Below are 16,601 nucleotides of genomic sequence, written 5' to 3'. Positions count from 1 at the left end.
GTAGCACTCTGAGCACAGAACTGAATAGCTTCCTTTATCATAGCTACTACTGAAGCACAGGTTGTGTACTTTTGCTTGAGGGTTGTGTCATGAACAACCAAGCTAAGACCAACAGCAGGCATGCCTTTCTCAATCCTTCTTAGCCTACCATTCTCTTGTAACAATGTTTATTGGTGTAAGAATATGATGAAATCCAACAAAGGACATAGAAAAAGGAAACAGAAAATTTTAGCTACTGGATTCTATTGAGAGCCCCATCCCTTCACTGTCATCCAGTGACTCACAATTTGTCACAGGCCTTCTTCAGAGAGGGAGAGAACACTGGTGGCTGAAAGAGACTAGCAGAAAGGTTACCAAGCATGGACTACATAGCAACCATAACTGACAAATTTTCAGCATTTCCACTTTGTGGAAGGCAACCTCTAGCACTCTTGTACTTTTATTTTTAATGATTCTCGCTATGGGTTATCAGAGTTCCCTTATGCCTTGCCCTTTGGGAGATTTTATGCAGGCTATAAAGGATGAAAATGTATAAAATGTATAGAATGTATAAAATATATAAAACGTCAGCCTCAAATAATACTTAGAAAAAAAATCCTGCCATGTGAAACCTAATAGCCTAATGACTCTACAGGCAAGAATCCCATTGTGTGCTCCTAATTACATGTAGAACAGAAAAGCTCAAGATTTATTGAGCACATCCCTGCCCTCCAAGGAAGAACCACCGACAATATAGGTCCAGAGCCTGAAACTATTCAAGGCAAGTGTTCAGTTATTAAGTACAGAGAAATCAGAACGGCAGTGTATGATGGAAAAAGAGTAGGATATCAGGGCCTTCCCTTTAGGGATATATACTTATATACAGGAGAAGAGCCCATAGAGTAAGACTAAAACATAAAGGGACACAACTAGGGAACAGCTCAGCACAAACACTGCATTGTGCCCTTTGAGGAATAAAAGATGTTTTTAAATTGTAGTGGAGTGACTGTCCCCAAAACAAGTTCTTCTATTCCTTCAGATGATTGAGGAAAGTTCCTGCTTACTAAAAGTAGTCATTATCCTTATCTCTGGCAGGAGGAACTTGTGGCCCTTCTATAGATGCAAGAGGGCTACTGATGGAGATACTGAACCTTAGAGAACAAGAGGCATTTGCCAAACTTAACAGTTGTATCTCAGGAAAAACTATTGTGAAGTTAATAATGAGCTTTTGTCCCAGGATCATTGAATCTGCTTTCCATTTTGCCTGTGACTGGACTAGTGAATTAAAAGGTATAGCTTTTTCTCAATAAATGGTACTGGCAGTCATTCTGATTCACCCTCAGATCAAGTCCATCCATTATGCCCCCTAATCCAACCCCAGCTCCACACATCCACTTTGGAACCTAGACCCCCTCTGAAGAAGGTCTCCAGCAGCAGTTCTGATTAACTGTGCACCAAATGCATTCTTCTCTAGGTCAGTTATAAATAAACTATAAACTTCCATTCACATGGCTCTAATAACCGTTATTTTAGTAGGCATCATAAATGCTCCTGCAGTTCTTATGGAAACAGAGAGATGATTTATAATTCACAGACATATCTTAAAATCTGTCTTCTTCCTCTAAAACTGAATCTCGTGACATTTCTCCTGAAATAAGGAGTGGACTGGTATGATACTAGTTAGTTTAATAGAATATTAGTTTAAAATAAATGACAAAGAATAAATTTAAAAAAAAAGAAGCAGAGAAAGAAGGAAAAAAGTAAATGAGCAAATTTCATTGTATTTTTTTTTAGGATTGAGAAATATAAGAAGTTAGTTGCAATAGCAAAATATGGGTCAGTCTTTCCAACTCAACATAATTGAAATAATGCCCATAGACTTGTCCACGGGCTCATCTACGAATGATTCTAGATTGTGTCAGGCTGATTGCATTAACGATTACAGCAGTCTGCAGACCACATTCAGTACACCTGCTCATGTCAGAGCTTTGTTAGCACACGAGAGAATGGGTCAGTAGTGCTGTTTCTCTGATTGGGACTTTTTGATGGAGAAACTGTTCGTTTACTAATTCACTCAAAAATATTCTTTAACTATTCACTCTGCCAGTTGCTGATTTGTGTGGCCAATCTAGAACAGCAAATAAAAGAGTCATAACTCCTCACAACACAGTGACCCGTGGAGCTTGGCTAAGCAGGTCTAATGCTTATTACTGTCTGGTCTCTTTCAGTTCCAAGTACCCTGCTGATCAAAACAAGAAGCGATTTACTAGAAAGTTGCCTTAAATCTAAAGGGAGATGTGGCTACTGAATTGCTGAAGCAAAGAATGAGTTATTTAGACTTAAAACTATTGAACCCTCTGAGATTGCTAGTCACCTAGCAAAAACCAACTATTTCTCGTCCCACAAACAGCTCTAAACTCCATCTGAGAAAAGCACTTATGCAAACAAAACTAGGTTTCTCTGTTTGCACACATCAATAACTTTATATCTCTGACATTACAGTAAAAAAGGACATATGGTGAGATGACAGAATATGATCAGGAAACAGTTGAGACAGTATTGCAAATGTCAGTCCTCAACCCCAGTACTCCTGGAAACCTTAGAGTCTAGAGCATCACAGATGACATAAAATAATAGACCTCTAGGCTGAGAAGGAGAAGTGAGTGCTAACTGTCAGAATCAGCTTCCTCTGTGGGCCTCCCTGTTGTCCATTTCCTGCCAGTTGCATACTCACTGGGCTTTGAGCGTTTGCTAAGTACACAAGCATCCAGGAGGTGCGTCGCATACAAACACAGCTACTAAATTTCCTACTCCTGTGAAAACAACCCAAGGTCCGAGACAATGGACATAAAGTATGCAGTTCAGTGGTTAACAGTGAAGTAAGTGAAGCCATTCTCCTCTGAGCTAAAAGTTCATTAATTAAAGAACTCGAATTGACATAAAATGCCTTCAGCTGGTGTTTAGCATGCAAATTAGCACAGGACCCCTGGCCTCGCATTTAAAAGAAATGAGAGCAACTTTAAAAGGCATGCCAGAGGCAAGCATAATTTAATAAAATGAAAATAGATTCTTAAAGCATTGGCAATATTTGCTTTATACAGCAGTTGCTCCCCCCCCCCCCCCCAAGAGCTGACTCCATTATTAAGATTCAGTATTGTGGGCTATGAATTCTTTAAGTGATACTAGCAACAGCACATTGCTTCTGGGCAGACCTGTGGGTTTTCTATTTAGGAAGCCCACAAAACACTGACATATGGTGCATACTGGAGCTTCACGTAACAGTATATTTTATGGACGCTTTAAACTTCCACAAGAATTAATAAATTTGGAACCTCTAATACCTTCCCACACATCTTCAGACTAGAAACCCCCACAGTTTTTTTTTTTTTTTTAAGGAAAAGGTCAGCAATAAGATCATAACATATAAAGCCAGAGTTCTAATGACAGCTTTCAGTCAGCGAGCTTCTTACCAGTGTTTCTGATATTTGGAATCATGGTTTCTACCTCCAAGAGACCAATATTAACTACGCTTGTCCTCACTAAACCAATTAAAACAACCAAACTGTTAGGAAAAATATGAAGATTGATTTAGTTTGGCCATATAGAAAGATAAACAAATAGCTTCAGTGGGTCTTTGGAGTCCTTAAAATATTTATAAAGTGACTGTGATGTATACATCTAAGCATTCCAGAGAAAGGCGCAGTCCTAGTCACCATGGTGATCTTGTAAGTCTTTTTCACACTGAGAACATTTCTAGACATTTCTGCTTAGATTGAACCATACTTTTCCTCTCCCAGCATGAGATGGTTTGGGAAATTCCATTTTCCTTAACACACTGATAACCAATGCATCCATTTAGAGTGTATTTATTTTTGCTGGGCTGGTTACTTCAGAACCATACTTATAACTCAGGTAGGCAGGGTAGCTCTCTGAAGTGCTTCCCAGGGATCCAGGCTGCAGCGGGGCTCTGTCTCATCTGAAGCAGATATTTTTCTGCAGCCAACGGGGAGAAGCCAGAGTGTTGCTGAGAGTGGATGAATGTTGTGCCCTACCAGGAAGACTTGTTATCTCTGCTCCAGACTCAGCAGCTCCAATACTTGTCATTTGGTACAAGATTACTGTGAAGGGATTAAGAAATACGGTGTAGCCTCGAGACCATTGTATGAAACATAGAAAGGATATTTCCAGACTTTTAACGCCTAGTTTTGTTGCAAGAGACCTAGTCAAATTTGTATCAAAAGAGAGTTTAGAGAACAAGAATAAGAAAACTGTTGAATCCATAACAAGAGAAACAAAATGATGGAGGGCTGGGAGGGTGGTGACCTAACCATTTACACATTTGAAATTCAATCTGTCTCTAATTTTTAAAATTGTTTAGCTGCATTACTTTTCATCTCTATTGTTTGTTTAAAAGTGTCTAACTACACATTTGTTCCTTAAATGGCCTGAGATGAAATAGTACCACAGCTAAATGAGATGCCAATTTATGCGCCATACAAATAGTTGAGCTTTATCCATAAAATGATAAAGGTTCTTTGTGGGATTGAAGAGATGGCTCAATCAAAAAGACCACTTGCTGAGTTAAGTTCCCAGTCATTGACATGGTACTTGCAGCTCCCATAACTGTAGCCCCAGACAAAGGGGATCTCTTACCTTTGACCCCAAAGAGTACCTTCATTCCTGTTCCCATAACTACACACAGATATGCACATATACATAATCCAAAAATAAAAGAAAATATTTTTAAATGAAATGGCTTTTTTTTGGTCTCAAGAATAAATCTTCATCCCTTTGACAATGATATCATTCGTGCATTAAAAATCATGACCTACATTTAGCATAAGGAAATAGTAGAAACCTGACATAGAATCTAGAATTTATACAGCATGTATAGATAGATGATGGATAGACAATGATAGATTATGAATAGATAAAGATAGATAGATGATAGACAGACAAATAGATAGATAGTATATAGATAGAAAATAAATCATTTTTCTCATTAGCTATTAAATGCCATGTACCTTAACCACATTTTCCACATTCCCATTATAGCTGAGGAGAACATAACCTGTGATTTGATCCATGAGATTAGACCTCCTGTGACCTATTCTAGAGGCATCAGAGCTAAGAATATGGTATACAATTCTTATCACCATTGTTGCTGATGCTCTAATACATTTCTGGGCTTATATCCTAGCACTCAAATCCCAGAGTTTTTAATGGGAAAGCAAGAATTGAGGTAAAAAATCAAGCAAACAAGCAAATAATCAAAGTTTCTGTGGTATGCCTTACTCCTGTCTCCCCATGGGTGCACATTTGTTCACCTTAATTTTTTGATAATTGGTGCTCTCTGCTAGTTTCCAGATTTCAGGGCCTTTAGGCCTGTCAGCCTGGTCCCAAACAAGCAGCCACCACAACCCATTTTATTCTGGAAAGAACCCAAATCTGTGAAAAGGGACAAATGTACTTTGTTTTTGGAAAAGCAAAAATATCCTAAAAATGTTGAGCCCCAAAATTGAAGCTCACAAAGATTTAGTAAAGCATCTCTTACCAGAAGAAGGATCAACAGAGGAAGCAACAGGTTGTGTTTCCCCTAAATTCATTTCCAGGGAGTTCACCATCCTTAAGCAACATGTTGTAGCTACAGAAACCTAAACAAACTCCATCTATTCAGTATCTATTCCCTTGTGTATGAAATAGTAATGGGTCTGAGTGATGCCGCATGACATTGCGCATAAGTGGTGTGGGTTGTGTGCACATGCCTAGTGATTAGAGGGCAGCCTGAAGGAGTTGGGGTTCTCTTTCCACCATAAGTTTTCTAGAGATTGAATTTACATTATTAAGCTTGGTGACATCCAACTTGGTTCAGCATCTTAACATCCAAGACTTAATGCTTAATGCCAGTATATTTATGAGAAAACTTAAGAGTGCCTGGATATACAACTCAGGGAGAAGAGTTCTTGCTTAGAATAGATGACACCACGGGTCTGAGTCTCTGCAGTGTGAAGTACCAGACGTGGTGGTTAAAGCTTGCTTTCTCAGCGCTTGAGAGGTAGAGGTAAGAGAATCAGGTTGTCAATATTATGTTAATTACCCAGTACATTTTAGGACAATGTAGGTTACATAAGACATTTTCTCAAAAAGCAACATGATAATAACAATAATGAAGACTAAGTTTTGTTTTGAACTTAAAACATTGTTATTCTCCCCTGAACTTCCATGGGTCATTTGACCTATATCTCTTCTGATTTCCTTTGAAGAGTTGAGATCATCTTTCTGAGATTTGTTTTCTTTTATTCTTTATAAGCTATCTTCCATGTAGTGACCCTGTCCAATGAGAAAAAAAAATTAGAGAATCTTAAAATTAATATTCAATCAATTTACTGATTAAATCCTGAGAATTTTATAAAAATAAAAGTTAATCTGGCATCTCTTAACATCTACGAAATATCTTGATGGCTTTCAGGGCAGCAAATTACTATTTGCATTTCTTGTTCACTCCTTTGCCAGTGGAGTAGGCATCTTCATACATTGGACTTGTTACCTGCTTTCCCTGCAATTATAAACTATTGGAGACAATGGAAGTTTCCATAGGGTATCCACAGCTTTACTGTGGACTTTGAAGATCACGAAGAGCAAGGAGTTATTTCATCTATACAAGGCAGAATCAGAAATTTCGCAGGTAAAAGAACAAGTGTGGTATGAGTAGACCCCTTAGGGAAAGATTTCATTGCCACGTTTACACCTCTCATTTGATCTCAACACTGAGTGATTGACTATTTCCGGAGAAGACTGAGAAAAAGCAAAATTTGCAAGCTTATAAAAATCTTGCACTAGAATGTAGCACGAGCTATTCATCACTCTTGTAGTTCATGCTGTCTCCCAAGGATGATGATAAACTCCCCACCACGTGCTGAACAGTGGCCTCAGGATCCACCAATGCACATGCACCCCATTAGAACAGGCACAGTCAACAGAACAACTGTTTCCATCTCTCTACCAACCACACGTTTTTCTTTCTTCGACCAAAAACAATCTGAGTTTGGTCATATGAGTAACAAGCAATGACTATAGCTCAGCCTATCACAGGTGCTTGAAAAATCTATGAAATATGAAGCTTTATAATGGGCCCTTATTTATCCAGGACTTTTCAGCTCCCCATGCCACCCTGTAGTGTGTTTCCCTTGCTTCTGTTCTTTCAGTTTCCTAGTGTAGTCTATTTCTGGTCAGATGCCCAGGGCATGGGACAGTTGTGATTTCATGTATACTTCAGAGGAATTCTGAAACAGAAAAATGGACATAGAGTGGCAAAGAACGGATACTTGGACATTAAGCACAGACACATTTAACGGTTGGCTCGCTGAGTTGTTTTTAAGAGCAAAAATCAAGTGACTGTTACAGATAGTCTGCACAAAATTGATACTTTGCAGGAAGACAAACCAACTTAATGATATAATTAAATAGATATTAAATTGGGGAAAGACATAATCATACACTTATTAATGTGTTAGCTTTGTAAAAATTGTTTAAGGATTGCAGACATTGATAACGATAACCAAGGCAAGCTAATTAGATTTCAAGTGAATTGCCATCATGTTAATTCATATTTTATAAGGCTAGTAATTAAAATTCAACCTTTTACAGTGACAGTCTGGCATTTTGTTATATCTCATATGAACATTTTAGTATAGCTAATTTTAAGACATCAGCTTAATGGATTAGAAAAAGTGGAATAGTGTAACTGAGCATTTATTGTTAATAGAATCCAGATTATAAAGTGAATTTTTATTATGCTCAGGGTCACTCATGGCACAGTTTGAATGACACAATACTTATATTCCACAAGGGGTTCATTTGTATTTGCTTTGTGTTGCTAATGGATTTCTGTATGTACTTAGAATTTTCAGATAAATTTCTTTAATTTCTTTTTATTTATAATTAACATTTTGATAATACCATGCAGTGTTAGAGACTTTAAAATGGCATGATCTCTTTGAGGACTGATTTTTATTCATATGTGTCCTTGTGAGGATAAGCTGCATGTATGCCCACGGGGACCAGAAGGGGTGTTAAATTTACAGGCACTGTGTTCTAGCCCAACATGGGTGCTTCGTTTTGAACTCTGGTCTTCCATAACAGTAGCAAGCAATGCTGTTGAATGCTGAACTGTCTGTCTGGTCCTAACAAGGCACAAGTTGCATGGGTTGACTTTTACTTGCCCAGACTGTCATGTACCAATGAGTTAAGAATTTCCAATGAGTTAAGTTTGAACAAGAGTAGGACTGCAGTGAATGTTTCTAATCCCTCCACAGAAGAGAAATTAGTAGGAGCATGATAAAATAAAGGCTTCCTGGAATTTGCAGAGCTCCACTGGCAGGTGATATGTCTTTTAGGTAGACTGCTTTAGAGAAAAGAAAATTTATTGCTTTATTGATTAATATTCTAAGGAAGATTCCAGTAGGTAGCTGGAGGGCCCAGTGGATACATAGTGGAAAATATAGCATAGATAGCTTTTGAGCATTTATTTCAGCAACAAGTTGTTAGTCAAGCCTACTTGAGATAGTGACTACCCTCTGGACATCCTCTGCCTAGAGTCCCACATTTCTAGATGCTTTCACTTCCCCCTCAATGCCTGAGACCAGTGAGGAGAAAGGAATCATTTGGGCAAGTGAAGATCTCAGTGACATTTCTACTAAGAACATGAGACATGTCGAATGGCTTGGGCTTTCCAAGTGAGGAAAGAAGTAGCGTATGTTGTCCAAGGCTCTAGTTTTTCATGGATAGACACATCCCTATATCACTTAACAGAAGTTCTTTCATCACTGTTATTAGCTTGAATGTCAAGCTTTATCACATTTTCAAAAGACACTAGAATTTGCAACCTGTGGTGGATGCTCTGACTGGCTGGCTAACTATTTAAGAACGAAAGATTTAACCACTCAGCATCTTTAATATCAGTTTACAATCCCTACAAAGTACTGTCTTGGGCATTGCCTTATACACAGTCACATCCAGCATGGCAACAACCCATAGCTAATAATGGATCAAACATCCAAAATCCTGCTTGGCCCTATCACCAAGTTGGAAAACTTCAAAGGTGAGTCTTAGTTTTGAAGCTTCATGCAAGGTCATCTATCACCACGATAGGCTGTACTCAAGTTCCAGGGGTGACACTCCCCAAGCCTGCCTCCTCCTTTCCTCTCAAAAGTCAACTGTCAAAGCTTCTGTTGACATGCTTTTGAAAGCTGAACTCCATTTTAGAGTTTGCTTTCCAGAGTAGCAATCATTTGAACCTTGTGCTGCCCCCAGAGGCGGAATGTATTCCATTTCACAGAGACAGCATGGTTTCTTCTTTATCTGTACAATTTTACTTTCTCTATTTAAATAGACACTTCCTAAATGGCTTCCATAAATAGCAATAACAGTGGAATCTAGATTTGAAGGTTAATAAAAGATTGCACTTACAGAATTGTAAGAGTGCTCCTGTCTGAGAGGACATTAGATTAAATGAAGGAATTTTATTTGTAATGTAGAAAATTGGATTCAGATCTTGAACACATTAATTAGAAATCAGGAAGATGGATTTAAGTGATTGTCTGATAAAAAAAAGAACATTTACCTCTGTAGCCTTCAGTACGGATAATTAGATAACCATTCCAGAGGACAATCTACTTTTTCTTTTTAACAATCACAATTTCAAACTTTGCATGACTGTTTGAGTAAAGGTATCTTTTTTTTTTTTTTTTTTCAAAGAAATGAGTTTGGTCAAGTAAAGAAATTTTTGTTGCAAATGCTTCTAGTTTAGAACACTTAATACATTGGCTCTTATACATAATGAAATCCTTGACTGAGCTGCCTCAGTGCCCCTTGGCTGGACACATCTTAGGACCACCAACATGGAGCTAATAGAAAGAAACCCTCCCATAATAATGACACTTCTGGAAACATTTAGTGGAGCCTTTTAAAACATTTGAAAGAATCCTAATAGATTTACACAAAGTTTTATTCTAGCATTCATGAGCTATCTAGATAGTTGTGAAACTGTCTGTTCTTGGTTCTCACCAATAAATATTCACACTCTCAACACAATAACTAGCTATACAAAGTATAACTATATATCTAGAAAAGTATCTATGGTCCCAAAGTCACCTCAAATTAAAATTCAGGGCATTAATGTATTTTGACATGTAACAAGTTCCTGCTCTATAAAACTATTGGATACTTTAATTTTTCTCCCTGAAAGTATATACTGGAGTTTTAAGACTTCAAAATAGCTCTTATGGTATATTTAAATGAGAAATTTGTTTTGTAACTGATATCAAAAAAATGTATTGCCCTCCTTGCCCATGAGGAAGTGTGTGATATAAACATGTTTGTTTATTGCTCACTTCATTTTAAATTATGCTATAAGTTATGTCTTCAACTACAAAAATATTGAAGATTATTTTTAAAAATAGGAGTACTCTGTGGAGTAACCCAGGGAAAGGAAATATCTCTCCTCTCCTCTATCCTGCCTACTTTACTTTTCCCTCTTTCTGTGGTATTTCAGTCTGTGGTCATCATTTACGGTTTCTAGAATGCAAAGGTCAATATATTCAGTTATTAAGCTAATATTAGTTAGTATCTATTGTGCACCCAAACGGCTATTAGGAATGAGATATATTTGTTGGCCAATCAAGAATTTCTTTACCTTGAAGAAAATTGACACCCAAACCAGTATTTGGTCTCAAGAAAGACATAGAACAGTAGAAGGTGCAAACATTCAATAGCTGTGCCTTAAATGTGTTGTGTTCATGGCTAAGTATAAATGCTCAAGGGGCTGTGGAAATACTCAGTGTTTAAGAGTATTGGCTGTTCTTCTGGAGACGCTGGTTTTGACTCCCAGCAAACACATGGTGGGTCTCAAACATCTTTAACTTTGATTCCAGAAAACCCAACTGCCTCTTTTCACCTCTGGGGGTAGCAGGCATGCATTTAAGTTCACAGACATATAGAGAGGCAAAACGTCCATTTACATAAAAGGTAATTGATTAGGAATTTGCTAGCATAGCTGCTTTTTATAATAACTCAAAACACTATAAAAAGAAGGGAAAAAAGGAACAGAGACATGGGTAATAAGAATGAAGCAAACACCCCAAAACTCAGGTTTACAGAAGAGTGAAGACTTAAGCATTAAGTTTAGTAAATGCCCGATGGGATGATAAGACCTATGATCTGACAAAATGAAGCAGGAGAGGGTGGATTATTAGAAAAAATTAGACTGGTACCTTAGGTTTTGTGGTGAAAAGTTTGGTGACAGAAATTATATAAGAGGAAACAAACTATTAAGGCAAGTATTTCTGCCCATAATACAAACTGTTTGTAATCTCTGGAGGGGACTTAATGCTGCAGTGTGCAGAATCTAGATGATGATTACTACTCATGGAGTCTAAGCAATGTCACCACGTGCTGAAAAGATGAATCTTTGTACTTCTTTTCATCTCTTCTTTAGAAAAAAATCCAAGGCAATATCATTAGCTTCAAGTAAACAGGGACAGAGTTCTAACAACTTAAGTTCCTTACTGGGTCTCATAAGTTCCACCTCTGAGCCGAGAACTAAACTGAACAGATGAACAAGCTTTTATTCAGTTACATTTATGTGTTAATATATCTACTGATTAATATGTGTACTTGTTAGTCATAGAAATTAATTACTTTACTCTCATTAACAGAAAGAAAAATGGAAAAAAATAAAAAATAAAAAAATAATAAAAAGAAAAAAAAAAAAGAAAAAGGGAAAAAACTATTAAAGAATTTTTCAAAAGGGCATGCCCAACATCAGATGTGTATTTTGTCTGGTTTTTCTTCTGCTTTTTTAACTTTATGTATGCAATTTTTAAAACATGAAACTATCTTATTGTGGGGACATCTTGGGGTACAGAGGCTTTAAGATGCTGCTAAAAACGGTAGGATTTTAAAGCAGAAAAGAGAGGAGAGGTTGGGAGCTGTTTGAAAGACCCTTCCTACAAGAGTGGCTCCTAGTGTATCAGAGAAAAGAACACACAGCTTCCAGGTTTTAAAACAAGGAGCAAAAGAACCTTCCATTAGCAATTACATTTATGGTACAGTGAACATGTATTCTGTCTAAATTTGGAATGTTAAAAGTTTGAACAATTAAGGGAAATATGGTTAGAACCATCAAATGAAAACATTTAAAATAAAAGAATGTGTTTTTAATAACAAATTAGTTTTTTTTTTTACTATAGAAGAGGGTGTATCATTGACTTAACTCCCCTTTCATGGAAAATGATACTTTTCTTCTCTTAAGGGATGTTAGCCACCTCATAAACACGGGACTGCCAGGATGTGTTTCAGACTATAGTGTCTAGAGACCTATAACTGCATAGAGAGTGGACCTGGAAGAAAGAAATCCCCTCTACAGGGATTGCCAGATACTGGATTCTAATGGAGTGCGACATTACAAACTGAAGTTAAAAAAATAAAGAGTAATCATAGAACAAATGACTTTGGTCATTAAGGATCTGGTAAAGATAGGGTGAGTTCTTGCAATAGCATGCATGGTAGATTTTGTCAAGTTCTTACTTTTCTCTTTCCCTAGGAACTAATGCTCTATCCAGGAAGTGTCTCTCGGATTCAGAGGACAAAGGTAATTGCTAAAGTATGAACAGAGGCACTTCAAGCCAGTTTGGAATGAAAATGGTACAAAAACATCAATCATACTTGTCAATCAGGGTTCAGTGGATGAGTACCAAATGTAACAGGGTATAATGCCATATTTGTAGGTAACCTGAAGAAGATGACCATTTAAATTTAGATTGACAAAAGTAAAAACTTCTTTTTATGAAAAAAATTCTCAGGACACTGACTCTCTGAGAAAATGATTCAGTCCTAAATCCAGAACACTCTTTGGATAGAACCTTAAAAATAAGTTGATTTGATTTTACTTATTAAATCAGCTTTTATTTGTAGTGAAGTTTTTGTTTCACTTATTAAATGGATTTTATAGTATTTACTAATGATGCATTTTTTTTGTTTTCCTTTATTTCATGGTGAAGATATGATTTGTTAAGATGTCTTAAGGAATACACTTTAATCCATAATATCACTGACAAATCACTATATGATTGGCTTAATGCTAAGCATATCACACACATCACTCTATTTGTTATTATTAACTTTTATTTTTTTGTAATCAGATTAACTTTATTATAGGCATCTGTTACACTCTTGTTAATAACAACATATCAACTTTTAAATTAGTTGTTTGAGAGATTCGGGTTTTATACATGATCATCTTCAATCCCAACTCTAACTCCTCCCAAGTCAATATACATATACCATCAAGCACAATTTTTTTCTGCCCAAATATTCTTGCATGTGTGATGTTTTCCATGGTGGTGTGATCATCTTACAAGGGACACACTTTTCAGATAAAGTGTCTTTTCTCTCCCTTTGGAGCTAACAATTAACATTTTCTCTATGGTTAGAGTGGGATTGTGTGTCCAGATAGGCTCTCTGTATTGAGATTTGATCTGACTTAGAAAGACCGAATTTTGTAAGTGTGTGTGTGTCAGTGTGTGTGTGTCTTTGTCTTTGTGTGTGTGTGTGTGTGTGTGTGTGTGTGTGTGTGTGAGAGAGAGAGAGAGAGAGAGAGAGAGAGAGAGAGAGAGAGAGAGAGAGAGGGGGAGAGAGAGAGAGAGAGAGAGAGAGAGCAGAAGAGGGAGTTGGAATCCCTGGAGCTGGGAGTAAAGAAAGTGAGTTTCTGATGTTGGCACCAACCTTGGGGACTCTGGAAAAATAGTCAAAGAGATTTTACTTAGCCTCTGAACCATTTCTCTAGTTCTAAAATGTGCTTCTAGATCAATGACAGGATATATAATATAATAGCTAGGAAACTTTTCTATATTTGAATTTCCAAATTCCCTTACATGACCACAGACATGTTTGTATTATTACCAAAATAAATATATAGCTCAGATCACAAAGCCTAGAGGCCAGCTTTGCCATATTATTAAACAGTCACCTCAATTTGCCATTGCTTCCAGGTTTCTTTAGCATCTGGCATTTCAGTCTTTATGTTGATAATCAGGGGCAAAATAATCTCTTCTGTAACTGATTCTTACCTGATTTTTTTTTAAAACAAAAAAATTATGCCCTGGTAATGCTGAAGCACACATGGTCAGTCTGTATGTGGTAGTTCTGTTGAACTTGTCTATATTAGGCTTCAAGTTCTAAGTTGATGAGGATGACTGACCAGGCCTCTTTGGGTATCATTATCCAGGCCCAGGAAGACAGGAATGTTTATTAAAGGTCTAGAAGGAAGAAAGGAGTAAAGTCTGGGGGATGTCTGTTTCACCCACTGCCCAGGGTCTGCAGGACCACTTAGGGCTAGTGAAGGCCAAACCACTTTGAAGATGTCTGCAGTGAAGATTCCAAGGGACCACCTGGGACTGGCATGGAGCAGGAAGTTTGCAGTCTGCAATTGTTTGGAAATCTGCTGGAACAGATATACCCTAGTGATGGAGGAAGGTCATTGGTTAATTATAATAAAGAAACTGCTTGGCCCTCATAGGTTAAAACATAGGTGGGTGGAGTAAACAGAACAGAATGCTAGGAGAAAGAGGAAGTGAGCTCAGAGGCCATGCTCCCCTCTCCGGGCCAGACGCCATGCAGACAGCCACCAGGTCAGACATGCTGAATCTTTCCCGGTAAACACACCTTGGGGTGCTACACACATTATTAGAAATGGGCTAGTCCAGGTGCAAGAGTTAACTGAGAAGAGGCTAGATATAATGGGCCAAGCAGTGTTTAAAAGAATACAGTTTGTGTGTTGTTATTTCGGGGGCATAAGCTAGCCAGGCAACCAGAGGCTGGGGCAGCAGGAACACAGTCCACAGCTCCCACAACACCCTAGGGACAGAAGCTAATGCTAAGGAGCTTGAGGGAGTTGTTATCTTGGCTATACACTTGAAATTTCTAGGTCTGTGATCCTTATACTCAGGGATATGGAAGTTGGCCCAAGGCAAGGAGAAAGAGCCCACAGGTGGTCCTGATATTCTGGGCAGGAAAGCTAAGGTAACTCATTAGCAGGAGCACTCATCTGGAGTCCTTTGACCAGTGAGCTGTGAACCCAAGTCATGACTCACTAAAGCTTACATGATTTCTTCTTAAGTTTCCAAAAAGCCAAAGAAGTTTTAGATGTATTGCATAGCCAGTGTTTGTAATCTGTCCTTAAATCCACATTATAGAGAAAGCAGTAGCCTCATTTCTTTGAGTCATAGGAAAAGCTTGGGGCTGAAATCCGTGAACACTCTCTAGAGGGCTGATATCCAGATTGGACAGAAACATCTTTGGCACAATGAGAAGCACTCTTAGTCTGTGCTTAGAAAACAACAAAAGGAAATGTAACATTTCTGCACTTATGAGTATGATAATAGAGCTAGATTAAGAGCTCCACTGGTTAATGGGAAAACTCTAAACTTTTGAAGTCTTACTATAATAGTAGCATGGAGAGGGAAAGATATCAGAAAACTTATTTTCCACATATACCTTAAATCACACCTCAGACCTTTACAGCTTGCATTTACACACCTTAATTCACTTTCTTAGACCCTCGCAACTTATTTAATATTTGATTTGCATTTACACACCTTACTGTCTTAGACCCGGGCAACTTGAGTTTTTACATCCTCTGAAGTTACCTCTTAGACCTTCACAACATACATAAACTTCAAACCTTTTCTTTTTGTCCAGTCATTTACTATGAGCTAAAAGTGATTAATTACTGCAAAGCAGGATCCTTTAAATAAAGAAATGATTCTTAAAAAGTAGCTTTGAAACATGTTTTGTGAGTTTATTTCTTTCACTGTGAAATTCATCAGTAAGGAAAACTTCTCCTTCTGCCTTTGTCAGCAGGGAACCTAGCAGCTCTAGAAAAGTGAGGGCTGATGTTACATACGAAATGAATTGACCAGGCAACTGCAATCATGGAGGGGTAGGGGCAGGAGCTGGTTTTCTTGTAACTGCCCAACTGTCAAGGTTATAGTTAGTCATCTATACCATCAGAAATATAAAAAAGATAAGTTACAGTAGGAAGTGGAACACAAATGGTCATGGTTATAATTAAAATGATAGGTTACCAGCTATCTAGCTGGTTATCCTAGGATTCTGTGATCTAAAGGGCTTTGTTTCGGCCAAATGTCTTAGGTCTTGGGCTGTCACACAGGAGACCATAAGCTCTTCAGATGTCACAGGATATTTTATTGCTTTGGCTTCCAGACCTGGAAGGTATGAGAGATTTTCCTGGCAGGAAGAACTTGGGAAACCTGCCCTACGGTGACGAGGCAGAACGGGGCAGTCAGCATAACAGTGTCCATAGTTGTGGGAAGGCCCTGGCCATGGGTGAGGCATTTGGCAGTTCTTTACCAAGTGCTTATCATCATCACAATGTAAGTGGGATCGTCTGTGACTCATCCTTTTCTTGGAAGACTTCGAGGTCACTTCTCAGACTGGTGTTTTTCCTATGAACCCTTTTCAATAAACAACTTAAAGGCAATATTCAGAATATTTCTTAGAAGTTTGAAGAGCATATATTAAGTACACCTGACTTTAAACAAGTT

Source organism: Alexandromys fortis, unplaced genomic scaffold (genome assembly GCF_014885135.2).
Source record: "Alexandromys fortis isolate MF-2015 unplaced genomic scaffold, M_Fortis_MF-2015_v1.1 scaffold_46, whole genome shotgun sequence".
NCBI classification, from domain to species: domain Eukaryota; kingdom Metazoa; phylum Chordata; class Mammalia; order Rodentia; family Cricetidae; genus Alexandromys; species Alexandromys fortis.
The sequence above is the reverse complement of the archived record's forward strand: the minus strand, read 5'-3'. Positions refer to the sequence as shown.